The sequence below is a fragment of the Molothrus aeneus genome, chromosome 2, assembly GCF_037042795.1.
Source record: "Molothrus aeneus isolate 106 chromosome 2, BPBGC_Maene_1.0, whole genome shotgun sequence".
Classification (NCBI taxonomy): Eukaryota; Metazoa; Chordata; class Aves; order Passeriformes; family Icteridae; genus Molothrus; species Molothrus aeneus.
In genome coordinates, this window is record NC_089647.1 from 116,703,279 (window position 1) to 116,718,563 (window position 15,285).

The 15,285-nt window shown below is 54.2% G+C and overlaps 1 protein-coding gene across 3 annotated transcripts in view; it reads left to right on the top strand.

Moving 5' to 3' along the window:
* Positions 1 to 251: 251 nt before the first annotated feature.
* Positions 252 to 15,285, top strand: part of ITSN1 (intersectin 1) — a 118,880-nt gene continuing 103,846 nt past the window's right edge. For all 3 annotated transcript variants that reach the window (XM_066545585.1, XM_066545586.1, XM_066545587.1), the window contains exon 1: positions 252 to 368. The gene's annotated coding sequence lies outside the window, so the exon portion shown is untranslated. The remainder of the gene's footprint in view (positions 369 to 15,285) is intronic.

The following is a 15,285-nucleotide window of genomic DNA, read 5'->3' on the forward strand; positions in this document are numbered from 1 at the left end:
TTGGTCGGGGAGGCGGGATCCTGCCGCTGTTCCGGTCTCTGATTGGTACAACGCCCTGCTCGTCACGCGGGGGGCGGGCGGAGGTCGCGCGTCAGAGAGGAGCTGTCTGAGCTCTGATTGGTCAAAGGATATGGGGCTCCGCCCCCTTCTCGAGCTCTGATTGGTGGTACTCCCTGTCCGTCACGTGGGGGCCGCGGCCGCGCGTCAGTACGGCGGCCGCGAGGGGCTCCTCCCCCCTCCCCTCAGACGGGGCGAGGGCGGCGATGGCGCGTCCGGCGGAGGCGGCTGCGGGCGCCGCTCCGGCCCCTCCGGCCCCTCGGTGCCCTGGCCGCGGCCGGGGCTGTGAGTAGGGCCCGCACAGACATGAGGTACGGCCCGGCGGGACGGGGGCAGCGGGGGGCGCGGGCTGCGAGCGGCGGCGGTTCAGCCCAGGCCGGCGGGGGGGCAGCGCCGCCTCAGCCCCTCACGGTGCCCGGGCGTGTCGCGGTGCCAGGGCCGGCTCCTCGCCCTCGCCTCCCGGGGCGGGCGGTGAGCGATGCTGCGCCCCTCGCTGGGGCCGGCTGCCTGCCGCGGTTCCCGTACCGTGTGGCGGTGCCGCCGCGGCCGTCCCTGCGCTGGGATCACCTTGGTCCCGCTGCCTCCGGCCGCCGCTGCCCGCGCCCGCTGCGCCCTGAGCCGGGGAGGGAGGCGAGCCCTGAGCCGGGAATGCCATTCCCTTGGGAGTGCTGTCCCTTAGGGCTCGGCAAAGGGCCCCGCGGAACGGGGCGATCAATGTGGGAATGTTCTCGGGGCGTGAGGAAAGGAAGCCGGTCCGTGGATGGGGCTGTGTCCCTGTGTGTGCCTCGGCTGAGCAGGGAAGGTTGTGGATGATATTCCCTGTGGATATCTTTTGTTCTGGTTCAGCTGCTGCTTTATTTGGGGTGAAATATGGGCTTTGCTTGTGGAAAACAGTATTTTCTGTGAATTCCAGCCCCATTAAGGGAAAACTCTTCCATGGCTCATCAGAGAGCATTGTTTAGTAAATAATTCCAGTTAGTGAAACAACCGGCATTCCAGGTGGGATGGTGTGGCCCTCGTTAAAACAAGAACCACTCTGTCCTCTATCTCTTCCCACTGCCCAGCTCCAAAGTGCTTTTTGTCTGAAGCTTATATGGCAATAGATATTTAAGGCAATACCTGTGGATATAAACTGAATATATATTGGAGTCACGCTCTGAATGGATGCATTTTCTTAAATCAAAAAGCCAAACTGTATTTTGGGTGTTGATGACTCTGGAGAGTGTTACTTCACAACATCTTTCCTTCTTTCTTTTACCTTTTGTTGTAGTCACCTGTAACTTCCCTTGCTGGGTATGACCTGGTGATGTTCTCACCCAGAAAACTTCCTTAGGACCCCAGGAGCAGCTGGAGCTGGGCCAGGAGGGATTTAGGTTGGGTTTTAGGGCAAGGTTCTTGCCCAGAGGGTGCTGGCACTGCCCAGGCTGCCCAGGGAATGGGCACGGCCCCGAGGCTGCCACAGCTCCAGGAGCCTTTGGCCAGCGCTGCCAGGGATGCCCAGGCTGGGCTTGCTGGGCTCTGGGCAGGGCAGGGCTGGCACTGGGGGATCCCTGGGGGTCCCTACAGCTCAGGCCATTCCATGCTCCTGTGATAGTTTATACCAGGGAATCGATCCCAAATTCTCCTCTCACCGTTAAAGTTTTCCCCCAGAGCCCTGTGGGAGGTGTGGGAGGAGAAGCCTTGCCTGGCTCTGTGTGCCCATGCCCAGCTGCAGCAGGGGGTACCCGCCTGTGGATGTGAGCAGGTGCCACAGGTAGAGAAACCAGCTGCATTTTCTGTTCCCTCAGAGCTCAGGGCTGTGAATCCCAGCAGGCTGAGGCAGCTCAGGCTGTGTGCCCAGCCCTGGAGTGCCCTCCCTGCCAGCCTGCCAGGCTCTGCTCAGCCCTGGAGAGCCCTCCCTGGCAGTGCCAGCCTGCCAGGCTCTGCTCAGCCCTGCAGAGCCCTCCCTGGCAGTGCCAGCCTGCCAGGCTCTGCTCAGCCCTGGAGAGCCCTCCCTGGCAGTGCCAGCCTGCCAGGCTCTGCTCGGCCCTGGAGTGCCCTCCCTGGCAGTGCCAGCCTGCCAGGCTCTGCTCGGCCCTGGAGTGCCCTCCCTGGCAGTGCCAGCCTGCCAGGCTCTGCTCGGCCCTGGAGTGCCCTCCCTGGCAGTGCCAGCCTGCCAGGCTCTGCTCAGCCCTGAGGTGCCCTCCCTGGCAGTGCCAGCCTGCCAGGCTCTGCTCAGCCCTGGAGTGCCCTCCCTGGCAGTGCCAGCCTGCCAGGCTGTGCTCAGCCCTGAGGTACCCTCCCTGGCAGTGCCAGCCTGCCAGGCTCTGCTCAGCCCTGAGGTGCCCTCCCTGGCAGTGCCAGCCTGCCAGGCTCTGCTCAGCCCTGGAGTGCCCTCCCTGGCAGTGCCAGCCTGCCAGGGGTCGTGTTTCGTGCCCAGAGCATTTGTGAGCAGTTTCTGCAGTGTCTGAGGCTCAGGCTTGCCCGGAGCTGAGTGGGCTGCACCCTGCACTTGCTGCCCCACAAACCACACTCCGTTCTTTCAGCTCCTGTGGTCCCTCTCTGGTGTCCCACTGCCTTTCACTCCACATAAGGTCCTTTGCAGAGTATTTGCTGGGTTTGCTGGAGAATTTTCCGTTCTGTTCTGGTTCCTAGATGAAGGAAGGATTGGGGTCTCAGAGCCATGACCTGCAGTGCCTGTTCCCTCTCTCGCTGCTGTTTGGTGGCCTTTCCTTAATGCCTCTAATCCTGCAATTAGGATAGATTTGGAGTCAGGAAAGAATGTGAATCTAGCAGTGAAATGGTTCTGACTCATGACGTTGGGCAGCCTTTTATGGCCTTTGTACTGTAACCAGAGATTGGAATTTCAGCTTTTAGGAGGATAACACCAGGGAAAAGAGGAATAGAGGAATAAAGGGGAAAAAGTTAAGGAAAATACAAGCAATGGGTTGAGGAAGGGGGAGATCAGTGGGGTGGAAGTTTTCTGTAAGAAACCCTTCCCTGGCAGGGTGGGCAGTGCCCAGAGCAGCTGGGGCTGCCCCTGCATCCCTGGCAGTGCCCAAGGCCAGGCTGGGCACTGGGGACAGTGGGAGGTGTCCCTGCCATGGCAGGGGTGGCACTGGGTGGGATTTAAGGTCCCTCCCAGCCCAACCCAGTTGTGATTCTGCGATCAGGAGTTCCCAGCCATGGACATTTCCCCGTGCTGTGTGCAGTGGCAGAGCAGGGTGAGCCAGCAGCAGGTTGCTTTGGGGGACTCCTCTTTGGGGTGGGTCAGAGTTGTCCTGCTTAGAACCCAAGAGCTGTGAGGGCTTTGGTTTCTTTTTCCCATGGAACAAGGCAGGGGCCGCCTCAGCTGCTGTGTGTGCTGGCAGCTTGGAGCGCTCGCTGCTCTGGTGTTGGACACAGCTGCTGAACTTGGGCTGCCCCCTCCACGGCAACTTGGTTTTGTTTTTACTTGCCAAGCATGAAATTGGGGGGGGTGGTGGACAATCAGAAACGGGCTCCAGGCTGAGAGCTGCTGATGAATGACTTGTGCACAGGAAAGCTCAGTGAGAGGTGCTAAAACCTCTGTGGGATCTGTGGCACAAGCAGTTAGCCTCTTTGAAAAGTGCACTCGGTAGAATTGAACAGGAATGTACTCGACTGCACTGGTTATTTTTGGCTGGCCTTGCCTCTGTAGGGTTTGCATTGCAGGGGGAAGGATTTGGAGCAGTGTTTGCCAGGCCCTCATCAACAACCATCAACTGTGAGGTTTGGGAGGGCACCACTGGAGGTGGTGCTGGACCCACCTGTCTGGAATGAATCTCTCTGGAGCTCTGGGTGTGGCAGGGCTGGAGGTGCTCGGGCTCTGACAGAGAAATTCCAGCTCTAGCTGCAGGAAAGCACTAATTACTGATAGTAATTAGAAACTAATCTCTCCTGTGTGAACAGGGCATTGTCTGGCCCTCCAGAGGATCAGCTTCTTGACCAGAATAGAAACTTTCTATTTAATAGAAATTAAATAATTTTGAGTGGGAAGGAGTGAAGAGAGGTATCCTTGGGCATTCTCAGCAAGACAAGTTATTCTGTTTTTGATGCAAAGGGTGCATTTTTACAGCATTACCTTCACTGCAATCAGTGAAAACACAGAAAACTTGACTGACATAGTGCATCCATGGTTTGGTTTTCTCTTATCAAACTTGCATCTGTTGGATATTATATTTTACTTTTTCATGTGCTGTTTTTAAAGTAATTGAATTAATTAGTGTTAGTGTCCAAATGGACATCTTTTCTCTGTGAGCTCTGTTTTTCAACAAGTTGTGTGATAAAATATGAGTCTGGAATTGTGAAAAAATCACAATTTCAGAGTATCTGAAACCTCTGTCTGTGCTGTGTTTCTCTTCAGCAGCATTTCCAATCCCCTCTGCCTGCATTGTCCCTCATGGCTGGGTGTGCCCACAGTTGTGAGAGCTCACCTCTCCATCCTGGGAGTTGGTAAGAGCAAGGGCTTGTGGGATGGCAATCCTGGAAAATCAGAGGCCTGCTGGTAGATTCCATATTGCAGGGAAATGTATTGCTGCTAATAGTGTGGATTAGCAAATCCTAATGGCACCAGTAAAATCATTCCACTGGAGACAAGTTGTCTCAGAAGTTCAGGTTTCCCTTTGTGTTTTGGTCCTTAAGATTGCCATGATTTCAGATGATAATTTCCATGATGTTCAGACGATTGAGGTTTTCATCTCTCCCTCAGTATCTCTGAAGGATCCAGCCCTGGGCATGACTGTAAATTGCCTGTCAATGCCTGGACAGGGGTTTGGCTGTGCATCACCTCAAGGTGCAGGTTCGTGTGCTCCACAGAAATGCACAGTTTGTAGGAAATAGTTATGGATACACAACTCATACAAAATACACAGAACACCTGGATTTAAAGCTGTGCTTCCTGAGGGGGGTTCCCATGGAGCCCCCTGGAATGGTTGGCTCCTCCCTGCAGGACTCACAGTGAGCCTCCTCTGGAGCACGTGGGTTTCTGTACTTCCATACAGAGCTGGAAACATTTACTGCATTTAAATATTCCTGTGCAGTGATCCAAGCTGCCAGAGGGCAGGGTTAGGGGGGATACTGGGAACGAGGAATTGTCCCCTGGCAGGGTGGGCAGAGGCTGGGATGGAATTCCCAGGGCCAGGTTGGGCACTGGGGCTTGGAGCCACCTGGGGCAGTGGGAGGTGGCCCTGCCATGGCAGGGGGGCAATGAAATGAGCTTGGAGGTCCCTCCCAGCCCATGCCAGCCTCTGTTGGAATCTCACCTGCTGGGAGTGGCAGCCCGGGCTTTCCAGCCTCCCTCTGGGATCCTGCAGATCCAGAGGGTGCCCATGGCAGAGCTGCTTTAGGGCAACAAGAACTTTTAGGTTTTTCCTGACAGCACCTCTGGGTCTCTCTGTTTGAGCCCTTTGAAGCGGTGGATGAGAGATGTTCAAATGCTGTCTGGTTTTGTTTTTGCTGAAGAGCCCCCGGCCATGCTGGGGGAAGGAGAAGAGGCCTCTCTTGTTTCCAGGCTGCTGCTGCTGCCAAGCACACACGGACTTTGTGTTCCTCGCCCTCCCAGCTGAGCTGCGGAGGGGAGCTCCAGCCTGGGCTGCTGGGCAGGCATTCAGCCGGGGCTGAGCAGCCTCAGCTGAGCCTGGCGAGAGGCAGCTGCACACTCAGCTTCCAGAGCTAGGCCTGAGCTTGCGAGGGCTCTCTCTCCCCATGGCAATCTTTATGTTGTGGTGCAATTTAGCACCTCTGCTTCTCTGCTGGGAACTTGCTGCTTGGATCTGAAGTGTTCACCAGACCGATCTGAGAACTGAAAATACAACTGAGCCAATTTTGTGTTAGTCACAAATTAAGCTCAGAGCTATGTTAATCATGTCTTTATGGTGATAAAGCCTTTTCTGTAACTGCAAAAATACAATTTTTGATTTCTATTACAATTTCAGATTCCCAGGCACCAGGTTGTGGGCTGGCCTGTGAACTGCAAGGTGCAATATTTAATGGTTTTTAAGTAAGTTTTGCACGTGGCCTTCAGGTGTGGACAGGTTGTGTGGGGATTCCTGTGCTTTTGGTGAGGAGGTGCAGCCAGGAGCTCAGTTACCCTGTGCAAGTTCTTATAACTTCATAAATCTTCAGGGTATTGGGGGGAAGCACAGTTAATTCTTACAGAGAATCATAAAAGCTGACAGCTTGAGAGCTGTGTTTTGTAATAAAATGCCAGTAATCTGGTCATGTACCAAATGGGATGATGTAATCCTTGAATTTCTTGAGCAAAACTCCTGACATTTTCCTTTGAGTCACATGTGAGCCCCAGCTGGATGAACTCAGCTCTCTGGAGCTCTCGGACAGACAGGCTCCTGTGTGGGGTTGGTGCTTGGCTGGTTTGCATGGACATTTGGTGGAATTCCATTTTTAGGGGCAGTTCTGTGCCCTGCACCTCTGCTGCAGCTGCTGCCTGTGCCTGTGGGTGCTTTCCCAGCTCCCTGCCTGCAGCCAGCCCCATTCTTACCTGTTCTTTTTCCTCCCTTTTGTCCTGTATTTCTTCATTGGAATGGTCTCTTGGCTTTCAGCATTATCTGAAGGCTGGCAGGTGCTCTCTCCCTCTTACCCTTTGTATTTTGATGTTCCTGGGTTTTGTTCTGTTGGGGATTGGAAGGGCCAAGGCCAACCAGGAAAAGCTTTGGAACTGGAGCTGGGCTGTAGAGAGAACTGAAATACTTGAAAAATTTCCTTCCTTGTTCATACCTCTATTCTTCTGTGTGGGCTTGGACTGCACACAACAGAATAAGCATCAGAGAGAAGGGGCAGAGTTTGTGTTGGAGTAAAGTGGTGTGGCCTGAAGTTCCTGTAGGTGTTCAGGGAAGTCCTGCCTTTAAAGGCAGACACGTAACAAGGTTTGCCCCTGTTCTTTTCCAACTGCTCCTTACAGTTTTTTGGTGTTTGGATTTTGTTTTGTTTTGTTTTTTTTTGTTAAGTTCTGGTTTGTAAAATTTCTATTCAGAGGAAGAGCTCAAAGCATAAAAGTGTTAAAATATGTTTTCACATAAGGTCATCTGTACTTCAATTCATGGCAGGACACTGTGGATTTTTGAGTGTCCAAGGACAAAGTTTGGAAACAGCCATTCTCCAACTTGGAAACTTCTGTCTGTTCTGCTGTTCTGTTCTCAACCCACACTAATATAATGTGGTTATTAAAGGACAACCAGCAACCTGCTGTTTAACACAATGCATGGATTTTAGGAAGTGTGACCGAAATCTAGTTTTTGTGGATATTTGCTGCTGAGAAATGAGGTTGCTTCAAGGAAATGTTGTCAAATGAGGCTGGCATGGCCAGAGGAAGAAGGCAAATGCAGTTCATTCCTTGGGTGGGGTAGCACTCAGTGCTGTGTGGGCATCACTGAGCAGCTCCAGCTGGCTGTGCCCAGGAAGCTCTGGATTCATTGGGATCAGGGAGTCCCTCCCAGGGCTGGACATTCCCGTGGGCCCAGAGCCCTTCAGATGGCTCTGGGGGGACCAGAGGGGATGCTGGGGTGTGACCAGCAGCTCTGTAATTGGTGTGGGACTGAACCACATGGATCCTCCTGTTTGGGGCTTCCTTGTCTCTGACCCCAGCCTGCGGAGCTGCCAGAAGCTGAGGCGTTATCCCTGCTCAGAACGTGCTTCCTTATCACAGCTCTTATCAGGGTAATCTAATGGAGCTGAACTGGTGCAGCATTTTCACTCCCCAGCCCCATGCTTTTTGGAGGGTGTTTAGTCATCCTTTTTGCAGAGTCAGAACTGAAGGATGGCCCATAAATCCCAGAGCTCTGCACAGTGACTGGAGAGCTCTTGTGACACAGGAATAGGAAGTTCTCCAGCTGCAGTCTGGCAGGATTGTCTGCCATGGATTGTTTGCTGCTGCTCTTTCAACTCAGTCTCTCAATCTGAGGCCACTGCTTCGAGCTCGTGCTGTCTGCAGATGATGCAAGCAGAACAATTTTGCTTTGTGAGGAGGGAGAAAGCTGCATCCTTTAGAGTCAAGGGCTCTCAGCATTACTCTGAGCTGCTGACAAATGCTATTGTGTGGCTCAAAAAATCACTGTATCTGTGTTAAATACTGGGGATATTTAACCAAAGAGTTTTGAACTTAAAACCAAAGCCCTGGGTGCCTCTCCTGTCCCCCAGCTCTCCGTGAACATGTGGTGCCCATTCCTGTTCTTCTCTCTGGTGACAGGGACAGCACCAGAGAGGGGCTGGGGCTGGGCCTGGAGGGATTTAGGTTGGATTTTAGGGCAAGGTCCTTGCCCAGAGGGTGCTGGCACTGCCCAGGCTGCCCAGGGAATGGGCACGGCCCCGAGGCTGCCACAGCTCCAGGAGCCTTTGGCCAGCGCTGCCAGGGATGCCCAGGCTGGGCTTGCTGGGCTCTGGGCAGGGCAGGGCTGGCACTGGGGGGTCCCTGGGGGTCCCTCCAGCTCAGGATATTCTGGGATTCTCTGATTTTAGGAAATCTGGCAAGGTTTTCTGTTAATCACACTTTTAATTTGAATACAGTCTGTGTACAGCAAAAGGTGATGTGGGATCTCTGAGCCTTTGAACATCAGCATTTCCCAGAATCCCCAAATCCCTGAGGCTGGAAAAGCCCTCCCAGCCCATGGAGCCCCAGCTGTGCCCAGTGCCCTCCTTGTCCCCAGCCCAGAGCTCTGAGTGCCACCTCAGGGATGGGCACTCCAGCCCTCCCTGGCAGCTCTCTCCAATGCTGATGTGTTGTGCTGTGCTTCTTGGTCAAACTGCAGCCAAACTCTTGAGATTTCAGTTGGAGAATTCAGAATTTTTCAGGTGAACTGGTGGGGTCTGAGCTGGTTTCACTCTGCTCCCACTTGTCTCTCACGACAGACTTTGGAGTCCTTGCTGAGAGAGGAGGAGAACTGAAGGACTGAAAGGAGCAGGGGGCTGTGGGATGGCTTTGTCCTTGCTGGACTCCCCATCACTTGGGGGCAGGGTGGCAGAGCTGGGGGCAGAGCTGGGGCAGGCTGGCAGAGCTGGGGCAGAGCTGGGGCAGGCTGGCAGAGCTGGGGCAGAGCTGGAGCAGGCTGGCAGAGCTGGGGCAGAGCTGGAGCAGGCTGGCAGAGCTGGGGCAGGCTGGCAGAGCTGGGGGCAGAGCTGGAGCAGGCTGGCAGAGCTGAGGCAGGGTGGCAGAGCTGAGGCAGGCTGGCAGAGCTGGGGCAGAGCTGGGGCAGGCTGGCAGAGCTGGGGCAGAGCTGGGGCAGGGGAGCAGAGCTGGGGGCAGAGCTGGGGACAGAGCTGGGGCAGGCTGGCAGAGCTGGGGCAGGCTGGCAGAGCTGGAGCAGGGTGGCAGAGCTGGGGCAGGCTGGCAGAGCTGGGGGCAGAGCTGGGGCAGGCTGGCAGAGCTGGGGCAGGGTGGCAGAGCTGAGGCAGGCTGGCAGAGCTGGGGGCAGGGTGGCAGAGCTGGGGCAGGCTGGCAGAGCTGGGGCAGGGTGGCAGAGCTGAGGCAGGCTGGCAGAGCTGGGGGCAGAGCTGGGGCAGGCTGGCAGAGCTGGGGCAGGCTGGCAGAGCTGGGGGCAGGGTGGCAGAGCTGGGGGCAGGGTGGCAGAGCTGAGGCAGGGTGGCAGAGCTGGGGGCAGAGCTGGGGGCAGAGCTGGGGGCAGAGCTGGGGGCAGAGCTGGGGGTAGGGTGGCAGAGCTGAGGCAGGCTGGCAGAGCTGGGGGCAGGGTGGCAGAGCTGGGGCAGGCTGGCAGAGCTGGGGGCAGGGTGGCAGAGCTGGGGCAGGCTGGCAGAGCTGGGGGCAGGGTGGCAGAGCTGGGGGCAGGGTGGCAGAGCTGGGGGCAGGGTGGCAGAGCTGGGGCAGGCTGGCAGAGCTGAGGCAGGCTGGCAGAGCCCCAGCTCTGAGCTTTCCGTGCCTTGGCTGTGCTGGTGCTGGTGCTGGTGTTGATGCGGTGCTGGTGCTGGTGCTGGTGCTGGTGCTGGGCTGGCAGGGCTCAGTGAGCCCCAGGGATGGCTGACATGGTGCTGCAAGCTCAGCCTCACAGGCTGCTCTCTGTTCTGCTGCACTCCTTGCTGCCTGGGCTCTGCTGCTGGCTGAATAATCAACTTTTTGCCCATTGTGTCTTTGGGGGTTTTGAGGACTTTTTGATGCAAGTCAGAGGCCAGGAGGGTTTTTTGACAGGTGATAAAGTTGCTGCAGTCAGGAATGACGTGAAGGGTCAGAAATCATGTTGCATTTTTTCCTGCCCTCCGTGCTTCCAGCAGGAAGATGTTCCTCTGTGGCTCCAAGGAAATCAGGCCATGGTGCTGGGGCTGCTCAGTTCCTGGAGTCTCTGGAATCTCTTGTGGTGATGCCAAGTTCCGGCTTTCCCTGGATTACCTTGGTGCAATCCTGCATTAAAGCACCTGGGCTTTGCTAGGGAAACAAAGCCAGTCTGGCTGGGGCAGGGCAGCAGCTGCCTGTGTGCAGGGAATATAACCATGTGAATCTCTTCAGTTGATAGGTTAAAATGAGACATTCTGCTTGGGAAGTTCAAAGCAGTGACAGAAACTGAGTCCTCCTCTTTAAAACACCCCCTTCAGAATCCTGCCAGCATTATGAATGAAAAATGCTGACTCAGTGCAGCTTTGTGCACTGAAATGAGACCCAGGGACTTGAGCACTGAAATTCTGGTGACTCTTCATTTCCTTTTGTGGGCAGGTTTATTGTGCTTTGCTATCCTTTCCCAGCTTCAGAAGGGAGGGGAAAAAAAAAAGGAAAGGGGAGAAATAAATAAATACTTATTAAACAAAAGTCCTTGAATCCTCCCCAGAGACCCTGGTGTGCAGTTCCTCTCCATGTGAGACAGCTTTTAGCTGGAGAGGTTTGGAAGGCAGTAAATGCAAGGGCAGAAGGCTGCAGGTGACCTGGATCCAGCAGGATGCAGCTTCCCAGGCTGCCTCTGCTCTGATTGAGTTCAGTGTGGCAGCAGCAGGGTCTGCTTTGTGCCAGCCATGGACAAGGGGCTGCCCTGGCTTTTCTGGCACTCCCTGAATGCTGGGAGGGACCTCAGAGCCCGCCCAGTGCCAGCCCTGCCATGGCAGGGACACCTCCCACTGCCCCAGGCTGCTCCAGCCCCAGGGTCCAACCTGGCCCTGGGCACTGCCAGGGATGCAGGGGCAGCCCCAGCTGGGGCCATTCTCCAGGATTTCTGTGAAGGAGCTGAGATCCCACCAGGAGCCAGGCTCTGGGGTGGGGAGGGGAGCTGGGAAAACACCAGGTGAGCAGAGCTGAGCAAAGGGGGAAATGGATTCCATCCCAGCTGAGGCACTTGTCAGGGGCACACAGTGACAGGACACAGGAGATGGAGGAGCAGCAGGGCTGGGTGGGATCTTGGCAATGAGGAATTGTGCCCTGGCACAGGGTGCCCAGAGCAGCTGGGGCTGCCCCTGCATCCCTGGCAGTGCCCAAGGCCAGGCTGGGCACTGGGGCTGGAGCACCTGGGACAGTGGATGAGCTTGAACGTCCCTCCCAACCCAAACCATGCTGGGGTTTCAAACATTTACCTGTGGAGTTCTGTGTTATCCCTGTATATACAGCATTATGAAACCAGGTGAACACATCCCACCAGTAATTCCATCTTGCATTAGCTTGGCTTTGTCTCATTAAAGATTAAAAACTTTATTCTGTGAAGATTTAAATAGAAACAAAGCCATGTTATGATAGAAGGAAGGAGAGCTGTTACCTAGTTAGGTGGTTTCCACCTCTTTTTTGATTTGTAGACTTCTAAAATAAACATTCCAAAGATGTGCACTTGGGTGATGTGCATGAACCTAATATTAGACTTGATTTTCCTTGTTTTTACAAGTTACATGGAGGTTTGCTGGTTTGTGTTTGAGCTAGGGGAAGGCACACACACAAATTCTTAGGTTGTCTTATTCTTGTTTTGCTGAGAAAAATTCTTCAGCTGAGGTGCCTGTTGGCCTGCAGGAGGGAGGTTGGGTCTTTTTATGGCTCTGCACATCAAGAGACCTCGAGCAGGAGTGGCTTCATCTCAGCATGGTGAGAGCCAGATCCCTGCATTGTTCTGGGGGTTACAGGGCCCAGATTTCAGACAGAGAACCCCCAAATCCCCGGGGCTGGCCCAGCCCTGCCAGCCCCTGCAGTGCCAGCTGTGCCCCATGGGCACCTTGTCCCCAGCCCAGAGCACTCAGTGCCACCTGCAGGGGACACCTGCAGGGCTGGGCACTGCAAAGCTCCCTGGGCAGCCCCTGCCAAGGCCTGAGCTCCCTTTCCATGGGCAAATTGCTGCTGCTGTCCAAGCTGAGCCTGCCCTGGCCCAGCCTGAGGCCGTTCCCTCTGCTCCTGTCCCTGTTCCTGGGAGCAGAGCCCGACCCCCCCGGCTGTGCCCTCCTGGCAGGGACTTGTGCAGAGCCACAAGGGCCCCTGAGCCTCCTTTGCTCCAGCCCCAGCCCCTGCCCAGCTCCCTCAGGGATTCTGCAGCCCCTGCCCAGCTCCCTCAGGGATTCTGCAGCCCCTGCCCGGCTCCCTCAGGGATTCTGCAGCCCCTGCCCAGCTCCCTCAGGGATTCTGCAGCCCCTGCCCAGCTCCCTCAGGGATTCTGCAGCCCCTGCCCAGCTCCGTTCCCTGCCCTGGGCACTCTCCAGCCCTCTCCTCTCTTGCTGAGGTTCACGTGCAGGTGCCACTGTAGAGCTGGTTTGTTTTGTGACTGCTTCACCTCCCCAGAAGATTCCCTGGTGAACTCTTCCAAGGGACATGGCAATGTTTGTAAAGTTGCTCTGTTGGTGGGGGAGTGTAACCAGTGTGGAAAAGTCTCATGGAGGTGCTGCTCCCAAGGAGAGAGGCTGCTGGAGTCATGTCCTGGCAGATTAACAGAAGTGCACACCTGGGTGTCTGCTTATCTGCTCCTGGTTATCAGATTTGTTTTCGGCTGCCTGAGTTCTCAGAACTCAGATTTACACTGTGTTTGGATCACAGCAGTGACCAGAGTGTTCTCCTCCCACTAGGAATAGGCTAAATTACTTGGGAAAGTATTTGGCATTTGTGTCCAATTTGTCCTGTTTGAGAAATATCTCCACAGCTGGTTGCTGTAGAAGCATTATATTCCTTGCAGATTCAGTGGTTGGTGTTGGATACAGTGGGGAAGTTCTTGGCAAGGTAACTGAACAAAATGTGTGAAGTTCTTTGTCCCTGGGGACGGTGCTGGCTCCGAGCCTCCTTGCAGGGCTCCTTTATTGCTGCCTTTCAATGGCTGGCAGGAGCAGTGCTGCTGGATCTCTGACCTCTGGCACTGTCATCTGGTTACTCATATTTTTGGCCAGGCTGTTACATTTTAATGTTATGGCTCTTTTTTTTTTCCCCTTAGATCTCTGTGTATCTGTTCAGTCTGCCCAGTCTAGGGAGAAGCATTTAAAAAATGAGGTTTGTGTGAGTTTGTTATGGCTCCAAACACCGAACTTTGCATTGAAACCAAATTAAATCTCACTTGCAACTGTGAGATCCTGCTTGGAACATCCATGGTTCCCCCTCAGGCTCTTTGGGTTTTTTTTTCCTAATGCTCCATTCACATGTGATTTCTGTGTGTTACTGGGGCTTGGTACTCTGCAACTGCTGTTTTCCAAAGCAGATCAATTCTTCTGTCACACACACTCTTTTCCAGGCTTCCATTGAATTCCCATGTGCAGTTCCCTGGAATATCAAATCTAAAAGTTTTGCTTTTAGATTTTTTTTTTTAGATTTTTTTTTTTTTTCTTTTTCTAATCAAAGCTTTTTTAGTCTTTGGGGAAAGCAGCCTGAACCCCAGGGTGTGGGCAGGGTGCCTCATGCCCTTCATGCTGGATCCCTGCAGGATTTATTAGGAATGTTCTCTCCAGGCTCTGGGGGAAGCCACGTGTGGTGTTTGCCTGTTCAGGCAGGTGTGTTTGGATGGGTCTTGATATTCTGCAGGTTTTATTGCCAAGTGGTCTAACAGCTTCCTGAGCTGCCAGCAATGAAATGAATTTCAAAGAAACTCACAGAAGACTCCAGATTCTGAAGCAGGTGAGCAAAACACAAAACTTAGTCCTCTGGTAGCCCAATTTGGGCTGCTGGCACAGGGTGCCCAGAGCAGCTGGGGCTGCCCTGGGTCCCTGGCAGTGCCCAAGGCCAGGCCTTGGAGCAGCCTGGCACAGTGGGAGGTGTCCCTGCCATGGCAGGGCTGGCGTGGGATGAGCTTTAGGGTCCCTCCCAGTGCATCCTTCTGGGATTCTGGGCTTCCTGCTGGGCTTTGTGGCCTCAGCTCTGCCATGCCCCTGTGTGTTTCAGGGATTTTGCCTCCTTTCCATGGTGGTTGTTGGGAGTGTCCCCAGAGCTCCCTGCCAGGTTCTGGTGCACGTTATCCTGAGGTGTTGCATTTCCTCCTCAGGCTGCAGGATTTGCTCTGTTTCTTTGCCTCATTCCAACCTGATTGTCCCAGCTGGTCTCTCCAGTTCCTGAGGGATTTGAAGTGCTCTGACCCTGTCCTGGCTGCTGGCTGCCAGGATTTGGGAGGCCCTGAAAGCCTTAAACAGGAACCTTCCAGAAGGCTGAGGGAATGATCTCAGGATTGGAAGATGCTGATTTTTCTGCTGGGCCCAATTCAAAAATCTTTCTCCTTTGTTCATGCCCTGAAGGAACAAGAGGTGCTGCTTGGGTTGTTTTTCTCCTTCCTTCCTGCTCCTCAGGCATTCCAATTCCCAGCTGTCCAAGCAATGATTAAAAGGGCCATAGACAAACATACACCCCAATACTTGTGTTATTCCTTCATTTGTCCTCATTTCATTGAAATCATTAGTGGGATTCCTCAGGGCTGGAAGCCATGAGCTGTTGCCATATAGAGCTCCTGTAGCTTGAAAGTTGTCATGGATAATGTTTGCTGGAGAACTACAAATAAAAGGAGAAAAGAACAGAAGTGTGTGAGTAAATGGCCTCTTCAGTGTAGAGTGTGAGGGCATCTCTTGCTGAGGACCTTAGCTGAGGATTATTTGCTGCTGCTGTTTCCTCCTTTAAACATATGAAGTGGTGCTTTTTTTACTGGATTTTTTTTTTCTTGCATAATTTGGGGTTTCCTGCCTGAAAGTTGCATCAGTCCAGCTGAACATTTGGAGGAGTGCTGAGTGCTTGGGTTCTCAAACTGTCAGCAGCAGCATTTAATCAGATGAGAACTGAGGCATGTTCATGTAGTTCTATCTCTACAGGTACTTAATTATCAATTTCTGTCAGAAAGCAAAGTGGATTTGATG